Source organism: Macrotis lagotis, chromosome 6 (assembly GCF_037893015.1).
Source record: "Macrotis lagotis isolate mMagLag1 chromosome 6, bilby.v1.9.chrom.fasta, whole genome shotgun sequence".
NCBI lineage: Eukaryota > Metazoa > Chordata > Mammalia > Peramelemorphia > Peramelidae > Macrotis > Macrotis lagotis.
Window position 1 is genome coordinate 120,188,354 of NC_133663.1, and position 17,030 is coordinate 120,205,383.

Genomic DNA, 17,030 nt, shown 5'->3' on the forward strand with positions numbered 1-17,030 from the left:
AAAGGGTCAGATAGGTTGTGGTATTAGAACTGAAAATATTTGTCAAGTGATTGTCTATGGTGGGTGATGGAGAAAACTGAGAATGATTCAGAATGAATCTGGCTAAGTGAAAGGATTCTGATAATTACTCTCAGCAGAAATGGGGAAGTAATAAAGAGAAAAGGATTTTGGAGGGAGAATACAATAAACTCATTTGGGGCATATTGACTTTGAAAGTCAATGCCTGTTGGATATTCAAGCTAAAATGTCCAAAAGACAGACAGTATAACTCAGGAAAACATGAATCCAGTTTTATTCTCTGACATGTACTTTCTCTGTGACTAGGAACAAGCTACTAAACCACTCTTTCCTTCAGGGATCTTACAGTACAGGTTCTATAGTACAGTTATTATTTGCATAAAGCACTGATCCTTCAAGTCTACGCATATATGGGTGCATGTATTTTCTAGAATATTTTTTGGTCTTTTAGTTATTTAATCTCCCTAGTCTAAGATCCAAAAATGGTTTCCTCTTATTTCCTTATCCCTAATTCGTAAACATAGGAATCAACATTTTATTTCCCCATTCATTTATCTTTTCATATGTTTGTTGTTTGTTCTCACTGTCTATTTTCCAAGCTATTGCCAAGACCTGCCAATTTCAACTTTGCAATATTCTCTTAAAGCTCCTTTTCTGCTCTGACACTACCACCTCTCCAGGGCCCTCATTACCCAAGTCTACCTGCTTCATTTCTCCTCCACTCCAATTCATTTTCCATTCAGTAGCCCAAGTGATTTTCCTAAAGGGCAGACCTAACCCCACTACCCATCTACTCAATAAAACTTCAGTGGCTCCCTATTGCCTCCAGAAACAAATACAAAATACACTATTTGGCATTCAAAGTCCTTCAGAATTTAGCTACACTCCTACCTCCCTTTGAGTTATTTTACACCGTGTTCCTCATCATTTAAGATTCAGTGACCCTGGACTCCAGACTTTTCCATGAGCAAGACATTCCATCTCACCTTGCTCCATGGAATATTCTTTGGCTGCCCTCCATGGCTATAATACTTTCCCTCCACACTTACAGCTACTGACTTCCCTGGTTTCCTTCAAGTTCCAAATACAATTTCACTTTGTACAGGAAGTCTTCACTAACCCCTCTGAATTCAAGTCCCTTCTCTTTGATGATTATTTTCTATTTTTCCTGTATAGTGCCTTCTTTGTATATATTTGTTTGCATGTTGTCTCCCCATTAGACTGTAAACTCCTTGACAGCAGGGTCATAGGCATTTAATAAATATTTATTGGTTGATAATTTCAGGTTAACTTTTATGTAATATAATAATTTATATGCCTTTTTTGAATTTGTCATTCATTAAAAATAGACAAAAATATTATGATAAGGAAAGATTTATTTTAATATAACCACTTTACTAATACAAGTGTTAATAGAGCAAAGGTAATGTCAAAGTTTTATGTTTTAAACATATAGATTTAAAAGTTTATATGTACTTTATATATTCATTACATACTTATATAAAAGTTTATATAAGTATATAGATTTATATAAATTTCATATATCTCCTATTGAACAAATTAGTATAACAGAAAAGTGGGTGAGGCCCAAACAAGGTACTAGTCAATTATCTTTGAAAAGATTATTTAGAAACCACACCCTTAAGAGTAAAATAAAACAAGCTCAGTTTATAATGCCCTGGAGGTATACTTTTAAGTTAGACCTTTACCCTTTTACTGGAATGTCTCCCTTCCTCCTACTTCTCCTCTTCCTCATCTCACCCCCATCCTATATTAGGGTCCTAATTTTCTGTGGTCCTATGCCAAGGCAACCTGATAGAGATATGTATCCAGAGTAAACCCTCATCAAACCAAATGAGCTTTTAACTTAATTCAGCTTTTTCTTCATCTTTGGGGAGTTTCCCCAAATAGCTTAAACAGTAACTACTTCCAATATTCCTTAAAACATCAAATATATTTAGAACTGTATGACATGAGTTGTAGTACATGAATATATATACAACATAATACTTTTCTAGTCCAGCCACTTGATTGTAGGGGCCATTTGTAAAATTGGAGACAGTAAGAGATTATAAAGTATCTTATAAAACCCAAACCAAGAAATAAATCCTAAATTAATCTATTGTTGCTAGTGGTAGGAAAAATCCTCTCCAATCTAATAAAATTTTGTGATCAATGATATCAAAGCTGAAATCCATAACAACAAAGAACAGGCTAACAATTTGTGAGACTGTAATTTAGGGTTAGAAGCTCTAACAGCTTCCCACTTTATTAATACTGGAAACACAACACAAATTATTAAGAAGCCAAAAAAGAATGGTTACTACTGTGATGTGTAATATTTTTCATGAGCTCGGCAGTCTAAAACTCAAAGAGAAATATAGAACATGTATTGCTATAGATCTAGCCAGGAATGGAAGGCTTTGTTCATCTTAATAAGGCAGTTGTTGTCTAAAGGTCAACTTATTCTATTTTATTCCCCAACCTATAAAGTTTTCAGAACACAGATCAACTTGTTTGTACAAATGAGCTTTTACACATTTCTAGTCATAAACTCTCACACCATTTTGTTAATTTTACTGCAAAATACCTTCTACTGTATATTCATTGTGTTTACTGGTAAATATTTCTTTGAGGTTGCTGCTTGAAGCAGAGAATTAATCTTTCTAAAAGAAGGTATTTTGGTAATACCTCACTGTGAAGCAATTAAAGAAGGCAAATATTTGGTTTCAGTTCATGTGAAGAGTTGTCTGTGATGAAGCAGAGGAGCTTAAGCTTCTTTTCCAATTTATTTAATAAATATGAAAGGAATTTATAGTCATTAAAACAGCATATGTTCATAAATATGTGAATCAATTAATATAGAAGATAAATCATATTAGTAAGAATATATAAATCTTGCATTCAATAAATATGCCATTAATAAAAGCAAAATGCATATTAATTTTAGGTTCAAGTTCAAAACCTATTTTGGACTAATTTGTAAATCACAAGTTGAAAATAAGGTTAATTATAAATTTATATATATTTGAAATCCTGTCTTTCTTCTAGTTTAAATAAATTATTGATGAAAAACTGTAATTTCTACTTATTCTATGCAGTACAATATGGATGTTTTCCTCTTTGGGTTGATATAGGAAGCCTCAAATTACAATCCTGAAAATTAGAGATGTAAAAGTAATATATAGAATTAAAATTTTTGCAGCATGGTAAAAAACATGGTAAAGGTATTCACAACTAATTCACATGAAATATATCTCATGTTAAAGGTTATTAATAGAAATGCCCCCCAAAAGAAGACCTACAAGAGATATGTCCACTATACTGAGCTTTTTAGGAGACAGTAAATTCTACCAGAGGTTTTGAAATAGGAGCTGGATGTCCATTTTAAAGAGGGTACATGTATTAGCAAAGATTGGACTCTGAGGAGTACCTATATAGAATTTGATCAATGAACTAGTATTAGTATTAGTATTAATATTTTGTGACCTAATCTTGCTAGATTATTCTAACCCAAATTAGAAAAGGTAGAACCAGATAAAAAAACACATGTTTGGGAACAACTCTCCTATTTGGTAATGATTTCAGATACAAATAACTGAGAAAACTAATTGTTCAAGTGCAGAATATGAATGATAGATTTTGACAATAGTATATTTGTAAGGATATGTTATTTTTAGTGGACCATAAACAATCTGAGTCAGCAATGGGACCTGGAAGGCAGAATCTCTTGATCTAAACTATGTTGTGAGTATTCTCTGCACAAATATTGGTTGCTTAAGTCAAGCCCCACTACTGGGTCCTTGCAGGGGAGGTGTTGATTCTGAGTAAATGTAAATACCAATTGTTTTTGTTTGGACCAGAAACCCCAAGGGTCTTCACCTCAGATTGATATTTGTTTGTTTGTTTGCTTTGGATTAGGTAAAGAGACTATCCTAGGCCGCATTTCTTTCTTATTAAAACTATCCTTAATTCTTTTTTGCTTGTTTGGTTGGTTTTAGCAAGGCAATACAGTTAAGGTCACACAGCTAAGTAATTAAAAAATGTTTGAGGTTGGATTTGAACTTGGGTCCTCCTGATTCCAAGGCCAGTGCTTTGTCCACTTATGCCACCTAGCTGCCCCAACTATCATTAATTCTTTTAAGACTTACCTTAATCAGAAAATGGGCATAGTCTCAGTCAAACTGAGATCTGGAAAAAACCTTAGGCTTAAAAAGATCAAGGTTTCTTACTGCATCAAGGGTGAGCTCTAGTAGACTTAATTCACAACTGACCACTGACAGTCTGAAAGAGAAAATAAGGCTGGTAACTTGCACAGCCCTTCCTCAATTAAATCCAATTCATTTTCTTGTACTGGGATTAATTCTCTGATATCATGATCCTCTTCCTGTACGAAGGGCCCAAAAAACAATATCTTTGTGTGAGTATCTGTTTTCCAAGAGGATGTCACTTTAAAAATAAACATTAATTATTTTCAGAAATAGTTCTTCCTTCAGGTTTCTTTCCTGTGCAAATAAAATACACAAATTACACCCAAATTAGCAAACAAACCTTTTTAGAAGACACTTTCCTCAAAAAAAAAAATGAGGTTCAAATAGGTACACAATTTTATATATCTAAGTGGCCTCAACATGCAAAGCTGCTTTTTAAAACCAAATTCTGACCTGGTTGGGATCACATCTAGAGTATCACATTCATTTTGGAGTCCCATATCATGGAAATGACTTTGACAAATTGAAAAATTTTTGCAGCATGGTAAAAAATATGGTAAAGGTATTCACAACTAATTCACATGAGATATAGTTAAAGGTTATGAATAAAAATGCCCCCATAGAGAAGACCTACAAGAGATATATCTGTTTTCAAATATTCAAAAATTGCATTTGAAAAGGGCTGGATATTTATTCTTTTATTACTATTATTGTTATAACTATTATTGCTATTATTATTTTTTTATTTTTATTATTATTTCCAGAGCACTGAGGAGGGCCTCTGGTCCTAAGTGATTAGTGGGCATTATAGCAAAGTAGACTTAAGTTGCATATATATGAAAAACTTTAACAATTACAATTATTCAATTTTAGGAGATAGTAAGCTCAACCAGAGGTTTTGAAATAGGAGTTGGATGTCCATTGTAAAGAGGGTACATGTCTTAGAAAAGATTGGACTCTGAGGAGTACCTATCCATCTTTGTAATTCCCTGATCCTGTGATTTTTCTTTTCTTTTTTTTTAGGGTTTTTTTTTTAAGGCAATGGGGTTAAGTAGCTTGCCCAAGGCCACACAGTTAGGTAATTACTAAATGTCTGAGGCCAGATCTGAACTCAGGTACTCCTGACTCCAGGGTTGGTGCTCTATCGGTGCCACCTAATAACCACCCCAAATTCTATGATTTTCAGTAGAGAATTGAATGCATGATTAAATTATCAAATCAAAAATGTTGGTAGTAGTCTAATTTTTAAAATGAAAAGATTTTGATGTGCAATGCATAAGATTCAAATTCAAATAGATACTGAAAGTATATATATATATATATATATATGTATGTATATATACTAAGTTATATATAAGGATTTGCATGTTGATTTAGAAAAAAATTACCATTTTTTTATTTTATTGTTTTCATTTATTGCTAAATACTACCCAAATGAATTAATATGTTCTAAAATTTCAACCATTTTTTAAAATAGAGAATTTAAAGTGGTTAGAATCCTGTTTTATAATAAATAAATAAAGAAAAGAAAAGAAAAGAAAGCAAAAGAAAAATAGATTATATTTTAGATCCAATCTTAATTTCTAATTTATATGTGCTCCCCCTATGTAAAAGTTTCCTCAGCCTGTATGTAAGAGGTTACCGGTGGAACAGAAAGAACTAAGTGTGAGTGGAAATACTACAAAGTACAATAGGATAGTTTCCCCTTTGCTCATATGAAAATGAACATATTCAAACATAGAGATGAAGTTCAAAGAAAATTTAAAGCGAGAGTGATGAAATTTGGTCAGTTTACTGATCAACCTAAATTTGATTTTTTTAAGTAGTCATCACCCATGATGCTTTGGGTTTTCACTGAAGGTAGAATATTTCTTGTTTCTTTAATTCAAAAATCTTTTCCTCAAGCCTTCATGGAAGCTTTATGATGAGAGACAGTTCTTTCAGTAGTAATTTTCAAACAACAAAGCATTTTCTAACAAGGGGGTGCCTTTTGTAATGCAAAAGCATCTGTGATTTTCCAGAAGGATTCAGTTCAGATTTCTTTTAGATGTAAGCCACCTGGTGCAAATAAAATATAATTTGAAAAAAAAAATCAATTAGCACACTTTTTTAGGAAGTATTGCTCTTACAATGTGACGTACAAACTGGTACACAATATCATATCTCTAATTGGTCTCAAATCTGTTTTTTGAAAATTAAACCAGAGTTGAATTTTTCAACTTAGTTATAATAGGTATTTCAGTTTCTTATTATAATCTTTCTTTTTAATTCCATCTGTGACATGGGAGAGCACTCCAACTAATTGACTCACAGGCAGTTTGTCAATTGAGAACATCCTGGAAATTTTACAAGTAATCTATCAAGGACTGATTACCCAGAGATTTTGTACATATGGTGATATATACTTTATTCACTATTTCCAGGGAAGGAGAGTTTCTATATAAGTGAATTTTTCTGATAACATCAAAATATCTTAATTTTAATTATTTTTAATAGAAATCATTTTACAATTAAATGCATTTCAATTCTTTTTTAAAGTATGCTAAACAAATTTTACTTTGAATGATTTCATTATCATTATGAAAATTAAATCAGAATTATTATGCTCTATAAATAACATGTTTATGCCTGTTGCACCAATTGAATTAATGCATTTTTTTAAATATAAATGAGCCCAAATCATTATAGATTATAATTTTTATGTCTTTCCCCATTGCTGTATGACAGGATATAGGTTTCAGGGGTTATGCAAATATGAAAAAATTCACTTAAAAGGCCAGAATAATTTAAGAACCAAAAAAGTTTATTTATATATTGTTGTGGCTAGTAGAAACTAAGAGAAAGAGAGAGAGAGAGATTAGCAACATCAGAGAATAAGTAATAAGAAAGGCTATAGGGGCATCAAAGATTATCTGGGCACTCAAGCTCCCAAGGAGGGACTGGCCTCCCAAAACAAGAGTAGCAACTCAACTGAGAAGTGGAAATCTATTTTTTTTTAGGTTTTTGCAAGGCAAATGGAGTTAAGTGACTTGCCTAAGGCCACACAACTAGGTGATTATTAAGTGTCTGAGGCTGGATTTGAATTCAGGTACTCCTGACTCCAGGGCCAGCATTCTATCCACTGCTCCACCTAGTTGCCCCTAGAAGTGAACTTTTAAGAGTAAGAAGATGAAAGAACTGGATATACTTTGATGGGGACAGTATATCAGAGATGAGGGAAAGGAGGATACCTACATGTAAAACATGTAGATGAGAGGCAGTAGCTGAAAGACTTAATCCTTTCCTGTTAGGGTAGGGAAACATTATTTTGTTAATAGAAACTATTCTTGTGCCTGGGGGAAGGGATTTATTGAGTCCCTGCCAGAGAGGGGAAAAAAGTTCTTAACTACAGAGTTCATTGATCTCATCTCAATAACTTGGATAATAGGATGGGGTTCAATGTTAATGTAAGATAATGGTCAATGCAAAGGAACAGATTAAAATATACCCCCACTTTCTGTCTTTTCCCTCCCTGCAGACTGTCAAGTCTTATGATTCATTCACTGCAGTTATTCCTACTTTAAGTAGTTTTTTCCCAACTCTGTCATATGGAGATTGGGATAGAATTTCTTAAAATTTTATTTCATATGGAAATAGATATCAATTGAATTATTCTGCCAGGTTAAGAGTTGAAAGAAAATGTTTAACTTCTTTTTTAAAAAAATATTTTATTTATGTGTTTTTCCAACTATATGCAGCAGTAGTTTTCAACAATCTTGTTTTGGCAAGGTCTGAGTTTTACATTTTTCTCCTTTCTTTCCTCCTCCCTCTCCTGACAGAAAGCAATCTAATATAGGCTCTACATCTACATCTATATCTGTGCTAAACATAGATCTACATTGTGCAGGAAGAATCAAATCCAAACAGAAGGGAAAAAATCATTAGAGAGAAATAAAAGATTTAATACATAAGAAAACTTTGAAAGATTGAAGCTAGTAAGTTTTGAACTATATTTAAACTCTACAATTCCTTCTCTGGATATGAATGGTATTTTCCATCACAAATCTTTTAAAATTGTCTTTAATTTTTGTACTATTGAATGAACAAGGCCATCATAGTTGATCATCTCCCAGTGTGTGTACTGTTCTTCTGGTTCTGCTCACCTGACTCAGTACCAATTCAAGCAAGTCTTTCCAGGCTTTTATACTATAACACTTCATTTGATTTCTTATAGAATAATAATGTTCCATCATATTCATTTACTACAATTTGTTCATCCATTCCTCAACTGATGGACATCCCATGCCCTCAATTTCCAATTCTTTTCCACTATGAAAAGAACTGTTATGACTATTTTTGTACATGTGGGCTCTTTTTATCCTTTTTTGTGATCTCTTTGGAATACGGATCCAGTAGTGATATTGCTGTATCAAGGAAAATACGTAACTTTATAATAAATCTATCATATTGGAAGATTTAAATTTGGAGTGTTGATGATTAGACCTAAAAATAAAGTAAATAGTTTCAAAAGTTTTCCAGGCATATTTGAAAGAATTTCAAAACATCACTAAGAGGGGAAAATTATAATACTGTTTTTTCTTCATTTTTCAAAGAAGATCATGTAATTGGGGAAGTGACCATGACAAGCACATGCATTGGATTTGAGTGAGGGGTTGCTTTGCTCAGTCACCAGCCTGACTTTTTTCCTCCAGAGCCATCTGGGTCCAGTGGTCAGATATGAATCAGGACAACTGGAGATGGCCCTGGATATGGAGCAATTAGGGTTAAGTTGCTTGTCCAAGGTCACACAGCAAATGGCAAGTGACTGAGGTTGTTTTTGAACTCCTGTCCTCCTGAATAACTGTCCAGATTAGGGGAAAATATGAAAGAATTGAATAAAAACCACAGGTGTGGTATTCCTAAAAAAAAGTAATTTAGATGGTAACAATAATTATAGATCCATATGTCAACTTTTTATATTTAAAAAGAATTGTAAAAATGTTCTACAAGTAAATTATAGATATCTTTAATGTTAATGTTGAAAATAATTATCAGAATTTACATATACTTTTTTCAGCATGTCATATCTCCTTAGTCACATAAATGATTAAAATATATATTAAAATGAGGTTATAATATTTCTATTATAAAAAAGTCAGAATTAGTAGAGGAAGATGCAACATAGAAGAAGCAACATTTCCCAAGAGTATTTCTTCAATGTGTATGTTGTCTAACATAACCTTCTCTGATAGAGGTGTAACAGAATGTTCAGGGCTAATGCTTGGATTCTTGTTTATATTAGTCAGATAGTATCTAGAGACTGCTTCTTCCTTTAATTTTCTCTTCTAGTTTCATGCTATGCATGCATCCTATCCAATATTTTCTCCAATAATTATGAGCCAAATGTAATTAGCTTTATAAAGATTATTTACTAAGCAAGTATACTTAATTGTTATAGAAAGAATTTCACAAACTAGGAACATACTTTTCCCCTGTAAAAAAAAAACCGTTATTGGGGAGTATAGCATCACAAAGAGAGAATATATGATAAGCTAACAACTTTTATGCTCCTAGTTACTGGAATTCTTTATGTACTTTATTGGAAAATTTCCTCCTGGGTTTAGTTCTTTGCAAGTCCCTGGGTGTTACTATGCTTTTTAGAGTCCAGAAAAATTCCTTTCCTTGCTGTGTATAGTTTGTCTTCTAATTCAGTCCTAGATGCCTACACTCTTAGTGGACCCTACTAAAGGCTTTAATAAACACTAATAAAATGTCCAATGAGAGCTCCATATTCTTAACATTTTGAAACTCTCAAAGTGATGAATTGGTCAATGGAAAGAGGAACTCCATATCCTATCTCATTCCACAGTGATATTTTCTCCTGAGGAATTCTTTACCATGGTATTCTAGCACCACTGTCTTGGCCTGTTGCTGAACTTTGTATTTCTGAATTGGTTTTATGTGTTATCATTAAACCAAGAGAGGTGGCTACAGGTATTCCCCATTAAAAAAAAAAAAACCCTTACTTAATTTGTCCATACCTAATAGCTAGCATCCCATGTCAGCTTAATCTTTTTTTTGGAGCTAAAATTCCTTCTACATCTCTCTAGTAATGCTAGTGGTATTCTCAAGGGAAGCAGCCAATTAACAGGAAGAGATTAAAGATTAGTGAAAGTAAGAATGATGCTGCGAAGAAAAGATGGAATGGAATCATATATGCATAAGGGAAGATTTTTATAATAAGGAGAAAGGCCACTTTAATATGTGATGGCAGCAGAAAGCATTTGAGTGATGTGAAATGAAGAGTAAGAGAAATAATTGATACTTCCATTTTCTTTCCTCTTCCTAACTTCCTACAATATGGCATCTGGCTTCATCATTCAACTGAAACTACTCAGTTACCAATGACGTCTTAATGGTTAAATATAATAGCCTTTTTTTTAATCCTCATCTTTTTTGATGACCTCGTGGTTTCTGACATTGTGATCACTCACTTCTTGTCCATCTAGGTTTTTGTAATAATACTTTATTCTGATTTTCCTCCTATCTGTGTGATCCCTACTTTGTCTTCTTTGCTGGATCTTCATCTCTAGATCATTAATTGTAGGTGTCTTACAAGGCTCTATCTTGGGCACTATTCTCTTCTTCCTGATAATGATCTCATCAACTTCCATAGATTCAATTATCTATGCTGACAATTCTCACATCTATTTATCTAGCCCTAGCATTTCTTCTATGTTCAATGGCCTATTGGACACCTTGAACAGAATGTTTCACAGACATCTTAATGTCAATATATCTACAACTGAGCTCATTATCTTTTCTCTCAGACCTTCCTCCCTGCTGAACTTCCCCAGTACTGTCAGGGGCAACACCATCTTCCCTGTTGCTCCAGCTTACAACTTTGGTGCTATGCTTGATTACCCTTCCCCATTTCCTATCTATTTCCAAGTCCCACTGATTAACATGATAGTATCTCTCCTATATGCTCCATTTTCTTTTCTGATTCTGCCACCATTCCAGCACACAAGAACCTCATTACTTCATACATGGACCATCAAAGGAGCCTGTGGATGACTGTCCCTGCTTCAACATTCTTTGGACTCTGATCCATTTTCCATTCAGCTGTCAAACAATCTTCCTAAAGGTCAGGCCAGACCATGTTCCATCACCTCCCTAAGTCATGAATTCCAATAGTTCCCTATGACCTCTAGCATCACAAAAAAATTCCTGTTTGCTCTTCAAAATGCTTTAGAATTTTTTTCTCTCCTACTTTCCAGCCAGCAGCTGGTAAAGCAGTAGTATGAGTAGTAATAGCATAAGCAGCATCAGCATCAGCAGTAGCAGTAGTAAAAGGAGTAGCAATAGCAGCAACAGCAGTAACAGAAGAAGTAGTGGTTGTGGTAATAGTAGTAAAAGCAGCAGCAGCAATAGAAATAGTAGTAGGAGTAATTGTAGTAGAAGTACTAGTAGTAGTAGTAGTAGTAGTAGTAGTAGTAGTAGTAGTAGTAGTAGTAGTAGCAGCAGCAGCAGCAACATTAATAGCAGCAGTAGTAGCAGTAGCAGTAGTGCTAGTGGTATGGGAGTAGAACCAGCAGCAGCAGCAGCAGCAGAAATAGTAGTTATACATACAACTGAATACCAGTCATCCCCAGACTATATAGGAGGGGAATGCATATTGCTCTTACATGAATAGTGTTCACAAACTACTAGCCTTGAAACAGCTTAAAGAGCTGAAAATCAAATAGTTTCAGCAACAGCAATGTCTCTGGTGAACTACTAGAAGAAGTGGTAGTAGTAGCATGAGCAGTAGTGATAATAATAGTAGTAGCAGCAGCACCACCACCAGCAGCATCAGTAGTAGCCGTAGTCATAGAAGTATTAGAACTATCAGTATCATCAGTAATAGTTACATAGTAGTAGTAGTAGTAGAAGAAGCAACAGTATCAGCAGCAGTAGTAGCAGCAGTTATAGAAGTAGTAGTGGTAACACAAAAGCAATAGCTGAAGTAGTAGTAGTAATAGTAATAGTAGTCATTGTAAGAGTAGCAGCAGCAGCAATAGCAGTATTCAGAATAGTAGCAGCACCACCAGCAGCAAAAGTAGCAGTAGCAGTATAATTACTAGCACCAGAAGCAGCAACAGTAGAGGCAACCACAGTAGCAGTAGTGGTAATAGTAGTGGTGGTGGTAATAGTAATATTTGCATCAGCAGGAGCAACAATAGAAATAGTAGTAATTGCCACACTGGCATCAGCCATAGCAGAAGTTCTAGTATTAATAACACACCATTAGAAACATCAGAAGCAGTAATAGTAGTAATAGTAGTAGTAGTAATACTAGCAGCAGTATGAGAAAAAATAGTAATGAGAAAATATTAATGAAAGCAGCATGAGAAAAAAAGAGTAGTAATAACAAGTACAAGTGTAGCATCAGTAGCATCAGTAGCAACATCAACAGCAGCAACAGTAGTAGCAGCAGCACTAGCAGTAGCACCAGTGGCAGCAACAGTAGTAGTAGTAGTAGTAGTAGTAGTAGTAGTAGTAGTAGTAGTAGTAGTAGTAGAAGTAGTAGTATAGTAGCAGCAGCAGTAGCAAGAGTAGTAGTAGGAGTTATCATAGTATCAGCAGAGGCAGCAGTAGAAGTAGCAGTAGCAGCACAAGAAGAATCAGCAGAAGTAGTGGTAGTAGCACTCTCAGCAGCAGCTGAAGTAGTACTAATCATTGCAGTTTGCAGGAGTAGTAGAAACAGCAGCAGAAGCAGGAGGAGTGGGAGTAGTAGTAGTAATAGTAGTAGTAGTAGTGTTAGTAGTAGGAACACCAGCCAATGCTGAAGTAGTAGTAGTAGTAGTAGAAATAATAGTCATAGTAGCACCACAACCAACAATTGTAGATTTAGTAACAGTAGTAGGAGTGGTAGTACTATTACTACTACTACTACTACTACTACTACTACTACTACTACTACTATTACTGTTTCTGGTGATGATACTACTACAGCTACTACTACTACTACTACTACTACTACTACTACTATCACTTCTTCAACTGCTGCTGCTCCTACTGGTATTGTTACTTCTACTATTACTACTCCTGTTGCTAATACATCTACCTACCATATACTACTAATTCTACCAATGATGCTGGTGCTCCTACTACTGTTACTACTTCTACAATTGCTGGTTGTGGTGCTGCTATGACTATTACTTCTACTACTACTACTACTACTACTACTATTACCATTATTACTACTCTTTCAGTTTTCTCAGTTACTACCACCATCAACAACAACTACTAGTAACAACTGCTAGTAACAGCTACTACTATTGTTAACTACTACTATTAACTATTACTACTACTACTTCCTATTACTACTTCCTGCTACTACTACTACTAACCGCTACTACTAACTCCCTCTAACTACTACTACTAACTACCTCTTACTACAACTACTACTACTACTACTACTACTACTACTACTACTACTACTACTAATCTCTTTTTCAATTGCTGTTGCTTCTACTGGTATTGCTACTTCTACTATTACTACTCCTGCTGCTAATACATCTACCTACTACTACCAATTTTACCAGTGATGCTGTAGCTACTACTCCTACTACAAAAGGAGGAAAGGATTCTCTTCTGGATCTTCTTATTTAAACGCATTTCCATAGTGGTTGGGCATGAGTGATTCCTGGGTGGGAGTTTAGCATCTGGATCTAGGTACTCTCCAATACACATGCCACAGGGGCAGCCCTCCAGGAGTGACCAAGACAAGACCCATTGCCTATGGGTGATGGGCCAAAGGGCATAATCTTAAAGTCCAGCATTTAAGATTGTGATTTAAGATGATTTTCATACCTCCACATAATCTAGCACCTAGTTTGACCCACCAGTGAAGCAAGGTCAATTTTAAAGCAAAGTCAAGAGGGAATGTTTTAACAATACAGAAGGTACAAGGATCAGCAAGATTACAGAATTTTAGATTTTATTTATTTTGATTTTTAAAATTTTCCCCCCAATCTTCCTCCCGTCTCCCACAGAAGGCAGTCTGTTAGACAATGTTTCCATGGCATACATTGATCAAGTTGCATTTTAACAATGCAAAAAGATTACAAAATTTGCTTCCAATTTTTCCTATTTCTATAATTAACTGCACCACTAGTGAAAGTAGAAGTAGCAGCAGATATACCAATAATATCAGTAGTAGAAGAAGTATCAGCACCAAAAGGAATAGTAGCAGTAGCAATAGTAGCAGCACAAGCAGCTAGCAACAGTAGCACCAACAGCAGGAGCAGCAACAGTAGTAGTAGTAGAGGTAGTAATCATCGTAGCAGCAAGGCATGCAGGAGTAGTAGTTAGTAGTAGTTGCAGTACAACAGTAATACAGCCACAAGCAGTAACTGTGGTAGTAGTAGTAGTAGTAGTAGTAGTAGTAGTAGTAGTAGTAGCAACAGCAACAGCAGCAGTAGCAGTAGAAGTAGCAGTAGTAGAAGTAATAGTAGTAGAACTGTTAGCAACAGCAGTAGAAATAAGTAATAGGAGGAGCCAAGATTGTGGAATGGAGGCAGGAATTCCCAGAAACTTTCACCCAGATCATTCCAAATGGCTTAAAATTATGACTCTAATCAAATTCTAGAGGGGCTGAACCTACAGAAAGATTGAGTGAAACAATTTTCTGGCCTAAGACAACTTGGAAGATCCATGTGAACAGTCTGTTCCACTGAGATTGAAAGGGGCCATAGCACAGCCTGGGCTGCAGTTGCACTGTGCCAAAGCAAATCAGCTCCAGCCTTCCAGGAAAAGCCCTCAGAGCACCTGGATCCCTGGGAGTTCTTGGGTCTCTGGCAGCAGGGGATAGTCTCCTGATTTCTCAGCCTGGGGATTACCAAAAACACCTTGGAAGGTCAGAGGGGAAACTCTTCTGTACCAGGTTGAGTGTGGAGTCCAGGTCAGTGCAGACTTCAGTGCAGCCCTGGCTCAGCAATATATGGAGCCAACCCAGCAACTTCTTCCAGAGGGCTCAGCCCATGGAGGTTAAAGGAGTTGGAAGAGATTGAAGAGGTCTCTCCACTATCCCTGGAGCAGGGCTGTGTTGCTTTACCCATACTCAGATCCAGATCGAAATCTGGAACTCCATATTGTCATAGCAGAGCAAGGACCCTCCTCACAGCTCCAGGACAGAGGGGAGTGCTTGTGGTCTTCCACAGGCCACAGGCCAGGAGAGCAGTCAAAACCTCTTATAAGACCTTGACAGAATTGAGACACCTGTCTCTGAAAAGAGTTGCAAACACCCTCAAAAACTTGAATTAGTGTATTCTCCAAGCTGGAAGCAAAGTTCCACCTTAACAAGAATTAAAATCAGGGCATAGACTGGGGAAATGAGAAAACAACAAGAAAAAGAACCTGACCATAGACAATTACTTTGGTCCTATGGAGGATCAAAACACACACTCAGAAGAAACAAGTCAAATGTTCTGTATGCAAAGCCCAAGAAAATATGAATTGGGGTCAGGCTATAAAAAAGCTCAAAAAACCCTTTGAAAATTAAGGGAAGTAGAGAAAAATGGGGAAGATAAATGAGACCAATGCAGAAAATGAAGTAAATCAAGTCAGCAGTTTGGTGAAGGAGATACTAAGAAATTCTGAAGAAAATAATATCTTTTAAAAAAAACAGCTTAGGTCAAATGGAAAAAGCAGTCCAAAAGGTCAGTGAGAATACCTTAAAAAGTAGAACTGACCAGATGGAAAAGGACATACAAAAACTCTCTGAAGAAAATAATTCCTTCAAATGTAAAATGAATCTAGGGGAAGTTAATGACTTTGTGAGAAAGTCAAGAAACTATAAAACAAAACCAAAAGAATGAAAAACTAGAAGAAAATGTAAAAAATCTCATTGGGAAAACAACTGAACTGGAACACAGATCTAGAAGAGATAATGTAAAAATTATTGGACCTCCTGAAAGTCATGACCAGGAAAAGAGCTTAGACTGGATTTTTAAAGAAATTCTCCAGGAAAATTGCCCTGATATCTTAGAAGCAGAGGGTAGAAATTGAGTGAATCCATCATCACCTCCTGAAAGAGATTCCCAAATCAAAACTCACGGGAACATTATAGCCAGATTCCAGAACTCCCAAGTCAAAATATTATAAGCAGCCAGAAACAACTCAGATACCATGGAGCTACAACAGGATTACACAGGATTTAGTAACATTTACATTAAGGGCCAGTAAGCTTGGAATATGATAACCTGGAAGACAAAAGAGTTTATATTACAGTCAAGAATCAACCACCCAGCAAAACTGAACATACTCTTTCAAAGGAAAAGGTGAATATTCAATGAAATAAGGGACTTCCAAGCTTTCCTGTTCAAATGACCAGAGGTGAATAGAAAGTCTGATTTTCAAGTACAGAACTCAGGTGAAGCATAGTGGGTAGACAGGAATGAGGGATTTAATATTATTTAACTGCATGCATTCCTGCATAGGAAGATGATAATGATAACTCATATGAACCTTGTCATTTATTACAGCAGTGAGGAGGAGCATATACAGACAAGGCGCAGGGGAGAGTTGAATATGAAAGTATAATATATTTTAAAGATATAATCATTGGGAGAGAGGAATATACTGGGAGAAAGGCAAAGGAGAGATGGAATGGGCTAAGATATTTTGTATAAAAGTCAACAAAAATCTCTTGCAATGGAGTGGAAAGGGGGAAGGTGAAGGGGAATGAGCCTTCTTTCTCATTGGAAGTGGTTCAGAATAACATATTCAATAGGGTATAGAAATCTATGTCTATTACCCTACAGGAAAAAAGGAGAG

General features: G+C 35.3%; 1 long non-coding RNA gene across 7 annotated transcripts in view; it reads right to left on the reverse strand.

Annotated features, from left to right (window-relative positions):
• Positions 1–17,030, reverse strand: part of LOC141491807 (uncharacterized) — a 295,727-nt gene that overhangs the window by 47,073 nt on the left and 231,624 nt on the right. For 6 of the 7 annotated variants that reach the window (XR_012469765.1, XR_012469762.1, XR_012469767.1 and 3 more), the window contains one exon: positions 6,019–6,287. The exons of the other annotated variant lie outside the window; for it this stretch is intronic. This is a non-coding gene — a long non-coding RNA (uncharacterized LOC141491807). Of the gene's footprint in view, positions 1–6,018; positions 6,288–17,030 lie in introns of those variants that run through there. 7 annotated transcript variants of the gene reach the window in all.